At 44.6% G+C, this 18,809-nt stretch overlaps 1 protein-coding gene and 1 long non-coding RNA gene across 2 annotated transcripts in view; one reads left to right on the forward strand and one right to left on the reverse strand.

Annotated features, from left to right (window-relative positions):
* The window catches only part of LOC143522851 (uncharacterized), a 79,769-nt gene that overhangs the window by 19,908 nt on the left and 41,052 nt on the right, over window positions 1-18,809 (forward strand). The window contains exon 2 of the long non-coding RNA XR_013133151.1: window positions 18,574-18,634. This is a non-coding gene — a long non-coding RNA (uncharacterized LOC143522851). The remainder of the gene's footprint in view (window positions 1-18,573; window positions 18,635-18,809) is intronic.
* Window positions 10,531-18,809, reverse strand: part of rcan2 (regulator of calcineurin 2) — a 106,701-nt gene continuing 98,422 nt past the window's right edge. Inside the window, exons 6-8 of the transcript XR_013133148.1 lie at window positions 12,060-12,155; window positions 11,231-11,306; window positions 10,531-10,674 (exon numbers count right to left, since the gene is read on the reverse strand). The gene's annotated coding sequence lies outside the window, so the exon portion shown is untranslated. The remainder of the gene's footprint in view (window positions 10,675-11,230; window positions 11,307-12,059; window positions 12,156-18,809) is intronic.

Consider the following 18,809-nt stretch of genomic DNA (forward strand, 5'->3'; position numbering starts at 1 on the left):
GAGATGAATTAACGTCAAAGGCAGAAAGGGTAGTATCTTAATTACCATGCCTACTTTGATCTGGTTGAACTTTTGTCTGCATTTTTCTACTTTTTTCCTGCAATTTTCGTTTTACAGTATTGTAGCACCTACCAATAGGTGACCTCTGGGCGGGGTCTGTGAGGCCCCAGAGGTCAGGGTGTGATTACTTAATGCCCCCCTGAATGTGTGTTGTGTGTGTGAATGGTCCCTCTCCCCTCTTCCCCCCCCTAGTGTGTGTGCTTCCCTTCTTTCCCTTTACACCTGTTTGATGTAAGTGAGGTTTCTTTAATAAAAGAAAAAGCAAGAGCAATGGCTTATTCTCTGCCTCATTCTTCACCGTCGCTACATTGGTGTCAGAAGCGAAGATGTCCAGAATGCGGATACCAACAGCTGTTGGAGGATGTCAAGAACCTTACGATCGGATGATGGAATGAAAGGTGAGGAAGACCTGAAGCACAAAACTAGATGCCCCAATGGCTTCAGCGCAGGGAGGCACATGGTGAGGCAATCTGGAGCACGAACAACTGTGGGCGACGGTGCAGACGGCCGTGCCATGATGGTCAAGAGTCCGCGCTACCACAAAACTATACCGCGTGCAGCTGCATGGAATGGCGCCTATGGAGACAGTGCTGCATCTGTGCTTGGCCCTGGAAGGGGAAGCCCTCCAAACGCTAGTGGACCTACCTGCGGAGCAGCACAACGACCTAGAGGCATTAACGGGAGCACTACAACAGCGATTCGGGCAAGTGTACACCGCCATGAACATTAGGAGGCATCTTCCGGAATGCCGTTGAACTGGCCATCCTCACAGCACAACTGGGACCAGCATCTCACTACAGTCCTGTTGGCTTTCAGGTCAGCAGTGCAGGAAACCACAGGGTTCACGCCAGCACAGCTTATGTTCGGCAGAGAGCTGTGCACACCCGTGGAGCTGGCCTTCAGGGCCCCACCTGAGGCAGACAGTTGAGACCAGCAGTCACACTGGTATGTGCAGTAGCTGCAGCAGCACCTCCTGACATCTCATCAGCTGGCTCAACATCAGGGGGATGCTTGTGGTCGGCAGAAACGTACATACGATTCCCAGTGCCAAGGTGATCCTCTTGCCCCCGGGCTACAGGTCTAGCTCTACAACCCCTGACGATGACAGGGGCGCTGCTCCAAGCTCCAGTCCCACTGGGAGGGCCCCTGTGAAATCCTGAGCCGACTGGGGGAAGTGGTGTATTGGGTGCGGTCAGGAAGGTGCATCGTGGTGGTGCACCGGGACCGTCTCGCTCCATATTGGTCCCGCCAGTGACGAATTCACAGCTCTGAGCCCCCTGAAGACACCTCGCACCCTGGGCCAGACACAGAACCAGCCAGTCCAGTGCCACCAAGAGCCCACCAGAGATCCCATCGATCCAGGAGGATCCCTGCTCAACTTGAGAGACTTTGTCCGGGCTCTGTGGGTCACCGGGGCGGTTGACTCTTGAGGGGGGCCATGTAGCGCCTGCCAATAGGTGACCTCTGTGTGGCCCCAGACAGCAGCGCATGGTTAGTTAATGCCCCCCTGAATGTGTGTTGTGTGTGTGAATGGTCCCTCTCCCCTCTTCCCCCCCCTAGTGTGTGTGCTTCCCTTCTTTCCCTTTACACCTGTTTGATGTAAGTGAGGTTTCTTTAATAAAAGAAAAAGCAAGAGCAATGGCTTATTCTCTGCCTCATTCTTCACCGTCGCTACAGTATACTTATACATAAAGACCACATACAATCATATGTTATTATACACAAAAACTATACCGTACTGTAGATGTGAAAAGTGGGCTTTAAATATAGATAGTAGATAGTAAACAATCTTTTCTGCAAATAGCAAACTACCTGAACTCAGCATTGCCTCGCCAAGTAAACACAGTCTTCTAGGTAAATATCAGAGTCAAAGTCAAATTTATTTATATATCAATTTTTATAACAAGTTGTCACAAAGCAGCTTTACAATCGTATGGGGTGACAGTGGCAAGGAGAAACTCCCTAAGATGGCCGTGATTAGGAAGAAAACTTGGGAGGACTTGGGCTCTGTTCGAAATAGCCTACTACATACTGGATACTGCATACTGGACTCAGTATATACTGGATACTGAATACTGGTCCTCGTAGTAGTATGCAGTACAGTTTCTAGTATGCAACATAAGCAAAGCATACTACAGGGTCACGTGAACGTAGCGTTGCATGATGGAATGCAGTACACCACAAAGATAGCTCTGTTCGTGTACTGGAATATTTTGCGGAAGTAGTAGGTCATCCGGGTATGTTTCGCGTACTGGAAAATTTCATTTTGGTCACATACTGCATACGGCATACTGATTTGGGGCTCGATCAGTACGCCAGTAGTATGTAGTAGGCTATTTCGAACAGAACCAAAGACTCAAAAAGGAACCTATCCTGCATTGGGCGGCCTGCTAGCATATTTATAGTTCAAATATTGGTCTATAGTTATAGTTCAGTTTCCAGGACAACTAATCACATTCCCTTCAATGCAGATGGTGAGCCTTAGGTAGGAGTTGGCATCAACGCGTCCTCTTGTGGCAATGGCACATCCAACCATGGCATCTGCACATCCACTGGCAAGCCAGACCATCTCCTAGGTACTTGTATGGAATTGTCTTTGGTAGAACCATGCAACAAAAAAATAAAATTCAGGTTGATATGTGAACATCAATTTAGACAGCCATCAATTTAAACACACATACATAGCTCACGTGCCAGTGATTAGAATGTGGCTCCAGAAGGCTTATCTATAGCAGCATAATTAAAGGGAGGGGCCTGGAGGTGACCACAGTCATGAGGCTCACTGAGACATTGATTTCCACCCAAATCAGTATCACTAGAGTGAACGCATGACATGGCTGGATGACAGCATCAACATCTCAGATTACCAGAAAACTCAATGACTGAACCCCCCCCCCAAGCTCCACACCTTCACATGTAGAATATTACCTGAAGGCTTGATTAAATAGGTGAGTCTTAAGTCTAGATTTAAAGATTGGAACTGTGTCAGAATCTTGGATTGGATGTGGAAGTCTATTCCATAACAGGGGCTTTAAAGGAGAAAGCTCTGCCTCTGGCTGTAGTCTTACTAATTTTTGGAACAAAGAGAAATCCTGCATTTTGGGAGCGCAGATGCCGAGATGGGTTATAGTATGCAATGAGTTCACTCAGATATTGTGGAGCAAGATAATTTAACGCCTTATAGGTCAACAGAAGAATTTTTAAATCAAGTCGATATTTAACCGGAAGCCAGTGTGATTTCTAGCCCTAGTTAGAACTCTAGCTGCAGCATTCTGTACAAGTTGGAGTTTCTTTAGGGACTGTTTAGAGCAGGGGTCGGCAACCTTTGAGACATGGAGTGCCAACTTTAACATGTCCAGTCAATGAGTGTGCCACTAGCGAGTTTAAAGTTGTTGACCGGGGGGTTTGGGGGGGTGTGAACGATCGCCAAGTATAAACGCCTCCGCCGAGCAGAGCGTTGAGGAGCGATTTCGATTGGAGGATCGTGCTCTCTGTCTGAGATTTTTTATTATTAATTTTTTTTTGCTGATGCTGGTCCAGCGTGTCACGTGCCAGTGATTATGCCTCCGCGTGCCATAGGTTGCCGATCCCTGGTTTAGAGCATCCACCTCAGTCTTATCGGAATTTAGAAGAAGAAAATTAGTTTTTATGTCCTGGACGCAGTTTTCAATTTTGGGAGTCGTGTTGACATCATCCGGATTAGAAGATATATACAACTGAGCAATGGAAGCTAATACCATGCCTACGAATGATTGTGCCCATCGGTAAGATATACAATGAGAATTATATGGGGCCCAATACAGATCCATGTGGGACACCATATTTTACCTTTGTACGTTCTGAACATTCATACAAGTACAAATTGGTAACAATCTATCAGGTAGGATTTGAACTAGGAGAGTGCTTGACCTGTTATGCTAATGAGTGTCTCCAGCCTATTCAGTAGAATGTTGTGATCAATGGTGTCAAAAGCAGCACTAAGGCCTAACAGTATAAGAAAAGAAACGTGTCCTTTATCAGAGGACATTAAGAGATAATTTACTACTTTAGTCAGTGCAGTTTCAGTGCTAGGATGGGGTTGAAATCCAGACTGAAATAACTCTGTTTAATAAAAGTTCTGTCTAAGAAAGAAGAGAGTTGAGAAGAAACTACATTCTCTAGAATTTTGAAAATGAACGACAGATTAGAGATTCGTCTATAGTTGGACAGTTCCTGGGGTTTAAAACCAGGGTTTTTAATCAGTGGCTTGATGACTGCAAGTTTAAGTGATTTGGGGATGTAGCCTAGGCTCAGAGAATAGATAATTATAGTAAGCCAAAGGTTCTACATTACTGTGCAGTAATTCTTTGAGTAGATTTTTTGAGTTGGGGCATCTAGAATGCATGTGGAGGGCTTGGCAGATTTTACCAATGAAATAAGCTTCTTACGACCAATTGAGGAAACTCCAAAAGAGCATCAGAGCTGACCAGACAGCTATCAGAGTGCATTACCTATTTTTTCCCTAATTTGATCAATCTTATCATTAGATATGACAACTTCATGAAAATGTTACCGCTGCACTTTTGTGAAATTATGGATTCGATTTGATCATAATTCCTAGTTAGATACAATTTTAAATAGGAGTTCTGTATTGGTTTTCTATTCAAGCCAATAAGTCTGAGGATTTTGCCATAAGAAGGTGATGATACATTGATGATACATTGCTTATGACAGCATCAAAGATGATACATTGCTTATATTCAATACGGCTGATTTTCCATGATAATCTATATACTTCTAACTTAGAATTTCGCCATTTACGCTCCAGGATTCACGCAGCTTGTTTGAGACTACGTGTGTGCTCGTTGTACCAAGACGTTGTATAAACGACTGTGTCGCTTTGTTGATTAATGATACATTTAACACTGAGAATGAGATTTTTTCGAAAGAATTACACTTAAAGAGATCTTTGAGAGATGCCTATATCAGTCATATGTCAGTCTGATATAGGCAGTCATATGTCAGGGGCAGTCATGGTCCTGTGGTAGGGAACTGGTCTTGTGACCGGAAGGGATGTGGGTTCGATTCCCAGATCTGAGGCCATGACTGAGGTGCCCTTGTTCATAACAACGGGGGTTATGAACATATCTATAGCTGGAGGGAGACGCTTCGTTTAGGGCCATATATTCGTCTGGCCGAGTCCAGGTTTCAGTCAAGCAAAGCATACATAGATTATGGTAGGTAATCATTTCATTAATAAGTAATGCTTTAGATGACAGGGATTTTATCTTTAGCAATCTTAATTTAAGATTTTAATGATTCTCAGTGGCAGCATTATTGAATTTAACACTGATTAAATTTTGTATGCAAATTTTACGAGAACTGTTTTTTGATACTTGAGGAACAGTTTCAATCCGGTGTGACCTAGGTGACATCTCCTTGCAGCTCACAGACGGTCGGTTTACCCTGTGTATGCTGCCTGGCCTAGGCTCTGGTTTGCCAAACCCCATTAACTACTTCTACACTACCACTATTAAGTCGGTGTGACATCGTCCCGGCTAACTCTCACACCTCTTTGGCGATATCTTTAGTAATGTCTGACATCACTGGTGCCAACGTATATGACTCGTTGAGAATTTACATTTAGCCAGCACCTTCAGCACTCTGATGTCAGGCGCAAAAACTCTAGCCCTGGGATACATTTGACTATGGCTGCTGTTGTCTCTACAGGGGTCACTATATTCATGTGTCCGAGCTGTGAATCTCCTATAACCACAGCTCTTTTAACAGGTTGCTCAGCCGGTGTATCACTGAGTGGGGCAAACCTGTTTGACACTTGAACTTGAGCTGAACGGTCTCAGCCCTATGGCAATGCCGACGAGACGTCATCCATTTGCCTCACTGCGAGGGCTCTTAATACTGGAGCTGGGAGCTCGCTAGCTACGGCTGTGCCAACCGGGCCTGCTACACTAGATGCTGTAGACTCTCTAGGACTTTCTAGAGCCCGGATGCGCTTAATCTACACTTTTCACATACAAAATTACCACTACCGATGTAAGAAGGGTAACTATACATACCACATTCAGCACAAGCAACAAGTGACTCAGACATGATGAAATACTTAGCTTCGGTTAAGTTGTACGTTGATGTTTTTGAAGGTGGTAAAGGTCTTCTGATGGCTCGTGGAGGTTGCTGGAATCAGAGTTATGTGTAGATATATCCAGTAAGAATGTGTATATATATCTGAAATTTTAACGATTTTCAAAATGAATAAATAACTCGTTTAGCAGTATGGCAAACCGTGATGTTCGCACGAACAATGGTTTGAAAACCGGAAGTAGGTAAATAGATATTTTATGCTTATTTTTGGCACTGCTTAGTCCAGTGCATTCAATACCCACGACTTGTTTAATGGAAATGGAACCCATAGGAAGATTCTGAGCTCTGGCGATAGCTTCTGAGAATCGTCTAAGCACTGGATCCATTCCTATGTTCTTTTTCGGGTCTTTGACCAGACTTTCCCAAGCCCTGAAGTGGAATCAGTGGTTTTTGGCTCTGCAAAGCCTCATCTGTTTGGATGCTTGGTTATGTATCTATACTATGTTTTTTAGAGTTATTTCCAGTATATTGGTCTTGGGTGGTAAATGCCTCCAGCCTTAGGTATGTTAACTTGCTGATGCCAGTTCAGTTAATCCATACTGTGAAATCTTCCATTCATAATTAAAAAGGTCTTTAACCAAGGTTGAGACATGTTTTGATTATCAACATTCTAAGCTTGACAGGAAAGACATTTTGAATTTCTGAATATGTTGTTTTTATGAATAGATTTCTCTCTGCAGATGAATACACATTGTGTATTTTGCCATCTCCACAAGCAGTAGTGTGTATGTGTGTGTGTGTGTGTGTGCGCTTCTGCGTGTGTCTAATACAGTGTCAAATAATGACTGTAATCCTCCAAGAGGTGCAGACATCATCACGGCTGCACATGACCATTGCTAGATGGCGGGGTTAATCAGCCCACAGTTTACTATGCTGTCTTCTGATTTGTTTGGGTGGAAGACTGGCTTTTCAGGGAGCATGCTTTAATCTTAATCTGGCACAATTAATTACGCTTTCCTGCAGCATTCAATGGCATCTGCTGTATCCGGTGATGTGAGCATGACTGTCCTTGTAGCCCGTGTTCCTCTTTCTTTCTTTAGCAGTGCTTGAAAATGCGTGCAGTACTCTCACTCTGTACACTCAAGGTGTTCGATGTTCTTTAGAAAGGATAACACACCACCACCAAAAAGGAGATAAAAGATGAATGTCCAATGAAAAAGATTCACTGTTACAGAAATATGTCCACTGACAGGAACAAAAGAACAACTGTCATTTGGAAAGTCTGTGCTGAGACAGACCTTTCTTTACATTTCAAATAGAGCCTTTGATTCATGTAGCTTTCATTTTCTATTTTATGTGTTCTATATGATCAGACTGGGCTTGTATTTAGCAAGGTGTAGCAACTGAAGTGGGGAAAGACAAATGTGATCCGTGTTTTTGAACTAGCATTTTGCCTGTAGTACTACAGTCACACCACTTGTATCACAGCCACACCACTAGTATTACAGTCACACTCACTAGAATTGCAGTCGCACTCACTTGTATAACAGTCACACCACTTGTATAACTGTCACACTCACTATTATTACAGTCACACTCACTAGTATAACAGTCACACCACCAGTATTACAGTCGTAACACTAGTATTACAGTCACTAGTATAACAGTCCATTGGCGTCCTTGACACAGAAAGCCTGGTGGGGCACAATAAACTCTGGGTATTATGTGACTCGTTGGTGGAACTACACACAAACCTACTTATTCAATAAATCCAAACACAAATGCACCTTATACTACCAAGAACATACCTGTTCTCTTCTGTTTGTTGACTGTGGAGCTCAATAGCACCTCTGTGAGCGACATCAATTGAGTTATGATATTAGCCCTTCCAAACAAGTCTAGTCTAACAGCATTTTCAACATGTGAACCATTGCTTTCATGTTTGACTAGTTGTTCCAAAAGACGTTTCAAATCCTTTTGTAGTCCACGTATTGTACAAAGAGCAGGTAGGGAAAGCAGAAGAATGTTTTTACCTATACTCGCAGTTAGCTATGTTTTCCTCTTGAACCTCCCTGGATTGGAGGAGCAGTATTTGTCCTGATCCAGACTGAATGATTGAAAAATCCTCTGGCTGGTGTGGTCCCAAACATTTAATCTTCTATTTTTGCTCTAATGGTAAGGTACTAAATTGAGCATTTATTAAATTGTTGACTTGATTCATAATATTTCTTTGGCAATTCTGGGGAATCCTTATTACTTGTAGTAGTGGCTAGCAGGCTATGGCTAGCTGCTTAGCAACGCCGATACCATAGACCTGTACAAATCTTTAATTTTTTATTGAATGTTCTCACCATGGGGCCAACACGATTGATGGAAGTGTAGGCTACTGAACATGTGCACAGTATTTTAAGCTGCTCACTGTTTTGGACACACACTGATAAATGCTCACCAAATGAAGACTGCTAGGACACCTACTGGATTGTACAGAAGATTTTTGGACTATATTGGTCAGCAACAATGTTGTCATATGTAATAAAGGCACAACAATATTACTTTTGAAGAAAATGTATATGTATTATTTGTTTGAATTATTGATCATGTCGTGCACTGCTCCACAGTAACATCTCGTGGGGCCGGGCCCCTCCGGCCCCTAATGGAGAGACGCCCCTGTTATAGTGACACCACTATTACAGTTACATCAGTAAGTCATTAGTGGACATACAGCACCTCCACTGCTTTCTAATGGAGTTTGGATTTCTGGACAGGCTTCAGCCAGTCAGGACCACAGTGCCACCAGTCAGGACCTCAGCGCCACTTATATTTGTGGACTGTTCATGGGTGAACCGTTGGTGGCTCTGCCTAACCTGGCTCTGGATTTTAAGTAACCATGTGAAGCAAAGAAATGCAAGTATCAATGTGTCTGTCTTTGTACAGACTGCCTGTGTGGATGAGAGCTGTTGCTATATCAACACACACCATCCAACTCACACACCATCAGAGATCACGGAGATTGTGACAGTAATTGTGACAATGAAAACAAGTGCATATCCTAACACTCTCACACATGCACAGGCAAAGAAGGCTGAACAGGCTCCATTGCTTAGAATGCCTTTACGGATCGCTTGACTAGCCTGGGGATTTTTGCCGGGCAAACAACAATTACTCTTCCTGTCATGCTTGGTAGTTGATATGTACAAACTTTTCTTTCCCACGAGTGAAGGATATGTCTCTGCTGAGAGTTGTCATGATCTCTGTGAACCTTTGCACCACACGTCTTCCTAAACACGAGCCTGCTGACAAAACCACAGAAGGAGAGGCACAGCAGCTAAGCTAATTGTGGCTAATTTCTGGTAGCGTTTACCTGCTGTTTGTGTTTGCTGCTCACGAGGCTCTGCTGCGGCACTTTAAAAGCACCTCGGCCGCCTCCTGGTGCCGGCCGAGCTCGCACTCAGCTAAGATAATTGCCATTATGACTCACAATAGCCGTAATGGCGCTAACGATCATGGGGAAGAAGTGATGCGGCTGATGACGGCCGCGGGGTCTGTTATTAGAGAGGAGGGAGGCCGCTCCAATCAGGCAGCGCCAGACGCTAGCCCAGTGTGCTCATTCATCACTGTCAGTCTGGAGAGATGCACCCGGCACGGGGGAAGGGGGAAGGGAGGAGGGAGCTGCAAGTGTTGGAGGGTGGAGGTGGTGGTAGTGGTGGTGGCGGCAATGGGAAGGGGGGATGCGGGGTGGGGGAGGTATGTGGAGTTACAGCAGCTAGCTCCCCAGTTCCCTTAGCCTGTCTGCTGTCTGTCCGGGCATGGCGACTCCCAGGCCTCATGGTAATCCGTGGGGAGGAAAGGAAGTGCGAGGGATGAGGGGTGTGGGGCGGAGATAGCATATCGGCCAGCGCACACGCTGCCATAGCCAGTCTGAGCCCCGAGTGCGAGGCCCCCCATTCGCCTTTCATACACCCATTCTACCCCAGCAGGGCTGTTGAGGGATAAGGAGAAAGACAAAAGCAGCAAGTGCTGCAGTGAGTCTGGCTTGTTCTATTATCCCCCCACCCCCCCACCTCCCCGCCCTTTTTAGCCCACACCTCCTTCACTTTCTTAAGAGTAATCTTTGAAGTTGCTCTTCTTAAGCTCGGACTATGCGTTCTCTCTCCGGCATTTTTCGTAAACCAATCCTCCTGCCTTGGAGTAAAATGATTTTCAGCCTGTCTTTTTAAAGCCTTTATTTTCAGCTGTCACAAGTTAAGCTTCAGAAAATAATACCCATCAAATTGTTTTTTCTATTGTTTTTTTTTTCTGGAGTGAAATGCTACTGGTTGTTTGCTAGCACGTGTGGCTGGCAGGCCTGTGCAGTTCCTGGGATGATGCCCAGAGTTTTACCACATTTTCCTGCTCCCATCAAAGCCACTGCAGAGTAATCAATGAGTCCTGGCCTCTGTGAAGTTTAGATATTGCCTGTCTTTGATATGGACGACTCCCTTTTGGATGCCAGAGCCCCTTTCTGAGTTGATACTGTGTATCTACTCAACACTTAACCTGTGAAAAAACAAAACAAAAAGTCATATAATCATTTATCAGCTGGACTTTCCAAGGCAGGATCCAGTCAAATGTATGTCAGGTTTGTGAACAGTAATAAACAGTAATAAGACAGCCATACATTAGTCTTCCTAGTGGGGTCATGCTCTTGGTTCAATTAATAAACAAGTTAGAGACTTGTATGTTCCAATGGATTCCAAATGTTGTGCAGAAGAGTAAACTTGCTCTCAAGTGATTATAGTAGGGAGTGTGTGTGAGCTATTCTCAGGTGCTTGTAGTGATGGACATCTGTTAGCCCTCCAGCTTGTTAACATGCAAGAAAGGTCTTCCTCTTCAGGTAGGGTGTGACATCAGGATGTAGGCATGTGAAGAATTTTTAACAGAATGTGGTTGGGCCAAAAACAGTTATGTATAGTTAATTAGTGAGAAGAATCTAGCAGCACAAAGAACAGTGTTCATGCTCTGCTAGCATCAAGGATCATTACCGTAAGTATTTGGCCCAGACGCTCTGTTTATTAAAGTAGAGGTACATTAGATTATATGCTCTGACATGTACCTAGAGCAGACTGTGGCGTTAAAATCACCACTCCTGCTGTCTGTCTTGGCATCGGTCCAACCAGGGATTCCTGAAACTGAACACTCAGCAGTGAATGTTTTATGCATGGCAGCCTCTCCTCTGTTCCTCCACCCAGCAGCTAGTGAGAAAGACTCATACAGTTTTCTGTTATAGATGCTGTGAGAATCGAGCTTTAATAATATCTGCCTTCAGAATTTAACCACCTTGCCAGTGACGTGACACAGGTTGTAATACTATAGTTAATAAAGAAGAACATATAATACTATATATACAAGGAATGACATATATTAATTATAGGAAAAGATTAACTCTAGACCCCAGAGTAATAAAAAAAGGTTCAATTTGTCCAGTACTTGGCTCAGACCACTTAATTTGAATTTCAAATGTAGTAGCCTGCCCTTTAAAATGATCTAATTATGCCTCTCTTCAATAGTCTATAAGGATCACTGCCTTCACCTACTTTGTTTGTAGACTTTTAGAGCTTGTCCATCATCTACAAGCTGAGTCCAGAAGACTGGTCAAAGTGTTATTGCTGTGTATAGCTGAGCTTCAAGCCTTGTGAAGGGTGAAGAATATGGGGGGTGAGGAGTATGATGGATAAGGAGTATGGGAGGGTTGAGCAGTATGGGGTAAGGAGTATGGGGCGGTAAGGAATATGGGGTGAGGAGTATGGGGGGGTGAGGAGAAAGGAGTATGGGGCCTGAGGATTATGGGATAAGGAGTATGGGGGGGTAAGGAACATGGGGTGAGGAGTATGGGGTGTATGGGGGGGGGGGGGGGGTAAATGCTTGTGCAAATAAGGACTCACCAGTGATTTGCCTCATTATTCTGACAGATTTTTACAGCTTCTCCAGAGTGGGCTGCAAGGCGTGCTAGTTAGTCATCTTCGACCCAGTCAGTGTTCCTGCACAATGACAAGAAATATCCATTTTTGGGAGGGGGTGAGAAGGGAAGGGAGAGGCTGTAACAGCCCTGCTTCATGCCATCTGATGTACGGTGTTCCCCTTTCCACACGGGCCCGTTATCCATCACTTGGTTGAAGTACAGCTTCAATAATTGTACTTTGCACAGGATTTGGAAACTATGACATGCTATACAGCAACACATCTCAGTCCAAATGTCCTTTGATCACTATGAAGATTTCAGTAGATTGTTAGTAAGAATACTGAAGCAAAATGCTGTTCCACATTAACATAGTATTCTTGATCTCAGTAAATATTTCTCAGACCACTGGGCAAATTTCTGTTTACTGGGGGAAAAGTGGCTATTTGGTGTACAAATAATGGTCACCAAAAATGTAGTGTGTAGGAAATTACTTATCCGGAAGACAATGATTGAGAGATGAATACAGATTCATTGTGTCTTTTGTTTGTGTGACAATTTTTCAAAAATTAATAAAAGTCAGTTTTGAAAGCCTTGTTCAAACAATAAAAGAAAGGCAGAATGTGAGTGATGTCCACCAAAGGAAGTGGGCTAGGCAAATGTTGTCACAAAGCAGCACTGTGCCTATATTAAAAATATCAAGGAGGAGATACATGGATATCCTTACAGGAACAGGGATGACAGGAAGTGGTGTTGTACACGGACATAGATGTACTTAGTGGGCAGTTATGCAGGTGGCAGAGGAAACCCTTCTGAATTTCTTCATGGTATTCCCTCTCTCCACCTATGCCTCATGCCTGGAGCACAGCACGCAACGCGTTGATTTGAGTCATCAATATTCTGTCGCGACTCATTGTCTTTGCCTACTGACATTTACATTTAGATTGTTTATCTTTGGGGGGGGATGTCCAACCTTTAATGAATGTGACTCTGTCATTCCCAAAAGGCAGCAATTACCGACTCTGTTTAAAGATAATGAAAGTGGAGCGATGTGTTAGGTGAACATTAGTAACGGCACAGGAAAGGGGACCCTATACTGTTCTTTTTCACCTATGAAAGAGATGAGATTTTGTGGGGCTGCACTGAAGACTCCTGGTTTTCTGCCAATCCTGATCAGATCTCAGCCATCGCGTCTGCTGCGCTCTAGGGTTTGGGTCAAAATGCAGACTACAGTTATGGAACAATCTTCCAGCTCCAATCCAAGATTCTGAACTTGGGGGGGGGGGGGGGTGATGGGTATGCCACGTAGTTGTCACCTACTTTAGGCCCAACATCCACATTGAACAGACTACTTTGCCTAGATACAGAACTATAAAAATTGACTTTTACTAGCTGGCCCACCCAATGCAGGATGGGTTCTCTTTTGAGTCTTGGTCCTCCCAAGGTTTCTTCTTAATCCCTGTGGAGTTTTTCCTTGCCACTGTCGCCCCTGGCTTGCTCATTAGGGATCTGGACCCATGTGTTTGTAAAGCTGCTTTGTGACATGCGTTGTAAAAAGTGCTACATTAAATAAAACTGACTTTGACTTTAGATTTCATTCGAATCCCTGCTGTTTGACATAATGAGCAGTTCAGAAGTAAACACACTTATGGTCCAGCATAATCTAGATATGTACTTGCAAACCAAATATGTGGAAGTTGCATGTAAATACTTAGGAATATGTAGACATGATAAGGCTTAGCAATTAATTTTGTATGAAATGTACAAGCAGGCAGGCTGTGTACTATACTATTTTTGTGTAATATACTATATTTGAAGGTCATGATGTCATCTAAATTAACAGTTTTTTATTGTAAAGGTCAGATGGGAAATGGCTGAGTATAGTAGGCATATGTCAGAAGGATTTCATAATGTATTTGGAAGTGCTGACATCTTTTTATTTTTTTTAAACCAGTGTTTCGGTCGGTCGAATCCCCCCGTGTGCAGGCTGAGAACTTCCCCTGGTTCAAGTTCCCTCCCTACCAAGCAGCAGAGCTGAGTGCAGTGTGTCTTGGGGGTGGTGGGTACAGAGGGGAGGGTGCTAAATGCTGATGGTTTGATGGGACGAGATGGGCTGAGGTGTGACTTTTGCCTGAAGCAATGAGCCGGCAGCTGGAGTGCAGTGAGCGGGAGCCATTAGGGAGACGGAGCAGTGGTGGGAGCGTAATGGAGCGCTCTCTAGCACAACCAGCATCCAGCTCGCTTCCAAGGTTGAAGTGCAAGACTCAATCCTGCCCACCCGGCAGTTTGGCGTTACAGTTTGGGGGCTCTGACTCACCCTTGGATCAATAAAATGACCTCTTCTCCCCTGCTCATGCTGGACCAAGCACCAGAAGCATTACTCGTGCCCTAGCCCAGTTTGGGAGTCTAGAGGAATACAAAAGGCGTAGATGGACACTCATGTAAGCCAAGGCAGGTGCTGAGGGGGCCAAGGGGTGGTGGAAGACAGGAAAATCTCCCAAGGCTCACCGCTGCCATAGGATGTGAGGTGTCAAATCCAACTGTGAGGATTTAGTGATTTAGTGAACTCTGTTATAATGCTTTCTCCTCGGCCCACTTACACAGATTAAATTAGACCAGCACTGGCCTCCATGGAAAGCCTCCCTGTCCTCAACATTGTTTGAGTGCCATTTTAGTTCTAAAATGGAGGGGTTTAATCAAGACAAAACCAGGATGAGGGCCTCATACTGCTTTACTGGCAATTTAGTTACTCCTTTATGTAATGCAGTCTGGGTTCAAGAATCCTTTTATCTAGAACTTGCTTGACCTCGCACAGAAACACTTGTATGAATTACATATTGTAGTCATATTGTGGTGCAGACATGAGATTGGAGCATCAAATGATGGGCACAAGAGTCCAAAGCACATAACATCTCCTCACGTAACTACTCCTCACAAAATATCTCCTCACGTAACGTCTCCTTACATAACATCTCCTCATGTAACGTCTCCTCATATAACGTCTCTTCATGTAACATCTCCTCACATAACGTCTCCTCACGTAATATCTCCTTACGTAACGTCTCCTTACATAATGTTTCTTTACGTAACATCTCATTTTGGAAGGATGTTTAGTTTTCCTCTCAAGAGCCTGCAGAACAAAGTCAATGTCAATTTTATTTATATAGCGCTTTTTACAACACATGTTGTCACAAAGCAGCTTTACAATCGTATGGGTCCAGATCCCTAATGAGCAAGCCAAGGAAAAACTCCCGATGGTGGGGATTAGGAAGAAACCTCGGGAGGACCAAGATTCAAAAGGGAACCCATCCTCCATTGGGCGACCCGCTAGCACAAGTCCGTATTTGTGGTCAAAAAGTAGTTCTATAGTTGTAGTTGTGGTTCCCGGGCCAAGTAACAGGGTTGCCAACTTTTGACATTCGCTTGGAGTGAGATTTTAACCTGGAGCCGGTGGCGAGTGTATTTTGTTGAGCGGGGGGGGGGGGGGGGGGGGGGGGTGCGGCGAACGAAAGTTGGTGGGGGGGGGGTTGGGGTTTGTGGCTAACGTAAAATGGACAAAGATTCAGTGTTATATCGCCGGTGGATGGCGCCAGAGCTAGCGAACTAGTAACGTATTGAATCATATATGTGGATCTGAGGTAAATAAACTGGATATTTTTTTCGGCGTGAGATATCGGAAGTGTGGCGTGAGAGCGTGTGAAAACGGTCAAATGAGTGTGTCTCACGCTCAATGCGTGAGAGTAGGCAACCCTGAAGTAATCACAGTCCCTTCAGTGCAGATGGTGAGCCTCAGGTAGGAGCTAGCATCAGCACATCCTCTTGCGGCAATGACACATCCAACCCCGGCATCAGTACATCCACCGGCAGGCCAGACCATCCCCTAGGTGTTTGTAGGTGCTTGCATGCAAAAAGATAGACAATACAGGTAGAGTGTGTGGACATCAATTTAAACAACCATTGATTTAAACATACATGGCTCACATGCCAGTGATTAGCATGTGGCTCCGGCAGGCTAATCTATAGCAGCATAACTAAAGGGAGGGGTTCAGAGGTGACCACAGTCATGAGGGCTCACTGAGACATTGCTTTCTAGCCAAGTCATTGTCACAACTAGATTGATGCCATGACACAGCTGGATGAAAGCATCAACATCTCAGATTACCAGAAGTCTCAACGTCTGGGGGCTCCCGAGCCCCACACCTTACAAGGGGAATATTAACTGAAGGCTTGATTAAATAGGTGAGTCTTAAGTCTAGATTTAAAGATTGGAACTGTGTCAGAATCTCGGATTGGAGCTGGAAGGCTATTCCATAACTGAGGGGCTTTAAAGGAGAAAGCTCTGCCTCCGGCTGTAGTCTTACAAATTTTTGGAACTAAGAGAAATCCTGCATTTTGGGAGCATAGAAGGTGAGATGGGTTATAGTATGCAATGAGTTTACTCAGATATTGTGGAGCAAGACCATTTAACACCTTATAGGTCAACAGAAGAATTTTAACTTCAATTCGATATTTTATCGGAAGCCAGTGTAATGCTGCGAGAGTGGGATCAAATTTTTTAGCCTTAGTTAGGACTCTAGCTGCAGCATTTTGTACAAGTTGTAGTTTATTTATGGACTGTTTAGAGCAGGGGAGCACAACATATGTTGCGGCCCACTGGTTGATAAATAATTTGGCCCACCTTCTGGCTTCGTGCCTGATTTTGAACGACGAACCAACGTTGGGCGATGTTTGAGTGGGGCTACCGCCGGAGTTACAATTCAACACAAAGAATCGATCATGATATAATACTTAATTTGTCTCCATTTTACACTCGCCACACCCCCCCCCGTCAACAATTTTACCTCGCCATTAGAGATTAGAGATTGGCCTGTTGGACAGTTGGGGATTAAGACCAGAACACAACACACATGCACTCTGTAGAGAGGGCGGCTGTGCAATATGACCTTCAAGAGGCTGATATTGGTGCAATACCAAGCGCTGCTTTGTGGGTGATCACATTAATGCCAAAATCGCAAATGCCTGGCTGTATGTGGGGGCTGCAGATTGTCTGATAGCCAGCTGGCTGTATCGGTATGCTTGGCTGCCATGGTGACATCTGCATGTGTGTTCTTGAGATCAGCTCGCCTGTGCCCAGATGTTGCACTCATTGGCCTCGATATATCTATCGTCTATCTATAACAGTGATGCATGCTCAAGTGTCTCACTAACTCACATTATTCCAAGGTGGCATTGCCCCTGATAAACACACACACACACACACACACACACACACACACACACACACACACACACACACACACACACACACACACACACACACACACACACACACACAATCACAGACACAGTCGTTCTGCCATAACTATCGGTTGATTGGAGTGTCTGCAGCTGCTTAGCAACACATGTGAACAGGCAGCATAAGTGGGTCAGCAATTGTCTTTCCCTTAGATGTAATTCTTATATAGGTGAATTCCTTTTTCTCTTCATACCCCCATTGCTCACATCTGTCTGTCTCCTCACAATTTACAACGATTTTCACTGCCTCCATGTATCTCCTGTTGCATCAGAGTATCACTGATTTGAGAAGGAAAGACAGTAGATGAGTATCCACTTTGCATTGCTGAGAACTGGGAGGTACTTGAAGAACGGCAATCATTTGCCTTTAATATGTGGCTGTGTGGACTCAATAAGTGTGTGTGTGAGAGAGAGAGAGAGACAGACAGAGAGAGAGAGAGAGAGAAAAGCCATAGCACACGATGAAATAGCTTGGCTATGTTGGGATCTCATGTGTAGGGTGAAACAGCTGATCTCACCTCTCTGCTGGAGGCCCAGCATCAAACTGGTGCATGTGAATGTACAAACACACACCCTGCCATTTGTGCATGAGCACACTATCAAACACCCTGCCATTTGTGCATGAGCACACTATCAAACACACACCCTGCCATTTGTGCATCAGCACACTCTCAAAAACACACCCTGCCATTTGTGCATCAGCACACTCTCAAACACACACCCTGCCATTTGTGCATCAGCACACTCTCAAACACACACCCTGCCATTTGTGCATCAGCACACTCTCAAACACACACCCTGCCATTTGTGCATCAGCACACTCTCAAACACACACCCTGCCATTTGTGCATCAGCACACTCTCAAACACACACCCTGCCATTTGTGCATCAGCACACTCTCAAACACACACCCTGCCATTTGTGCATCAGCACACTCTCAAACACACACCCTGCCATTTATGCATCAGCACACTCTCAAACACACACCCTGCCATTTGTGCATCAGCACACTCTCAAACACACACCCTGCCATTTGTGCATCAGCACACTCTCAAACACACACCCTGCCATTTGTGCATCAGCACACTCTCAAACACACACCCTGCCATTTGGCCCCAGTCCAGGGACGGATGTGTTATGAAGTCATGTCGCCGAGGTAACGGTGTTTCCCGTGCTTTGTTCTTTGTGCCCGTCCCACATATTAGCACGTCAGTGGTAACAGGATGGTACCGCCATTCCCCAAGGGACTGCAGATGGCAATGTTTGGTAAGTGATCCGACTTCTCTGATGGACACAGCACTGGCAGGAGTGTGTGTGGGTCTGTGTGTGTGTGTGCTTGTTTCTGTTGTGAGACAAGTTCACCTGTAATATGATTAGACCACACTTACAAAAGAAAGGAGAAATTTTCTAAAGTTGGGATCTCTAATAATAGAATGCCTGT

This window comes from Brachyhypopomus gauderio, chromosome 9 (genome assembly GCF_052324685.1).
Source record: "Brachyhypopomus gauderio isolate BG-103 chromosome 9, BGAUD_0.2, whole genome shotgun sequence".
NCBI lineage: Eukaryota > Metazoa > Chordata > Actinopteri > Gymnotiformes > Hypopomidae > Brachyhypopomus > Brachyhypopomus gauderio.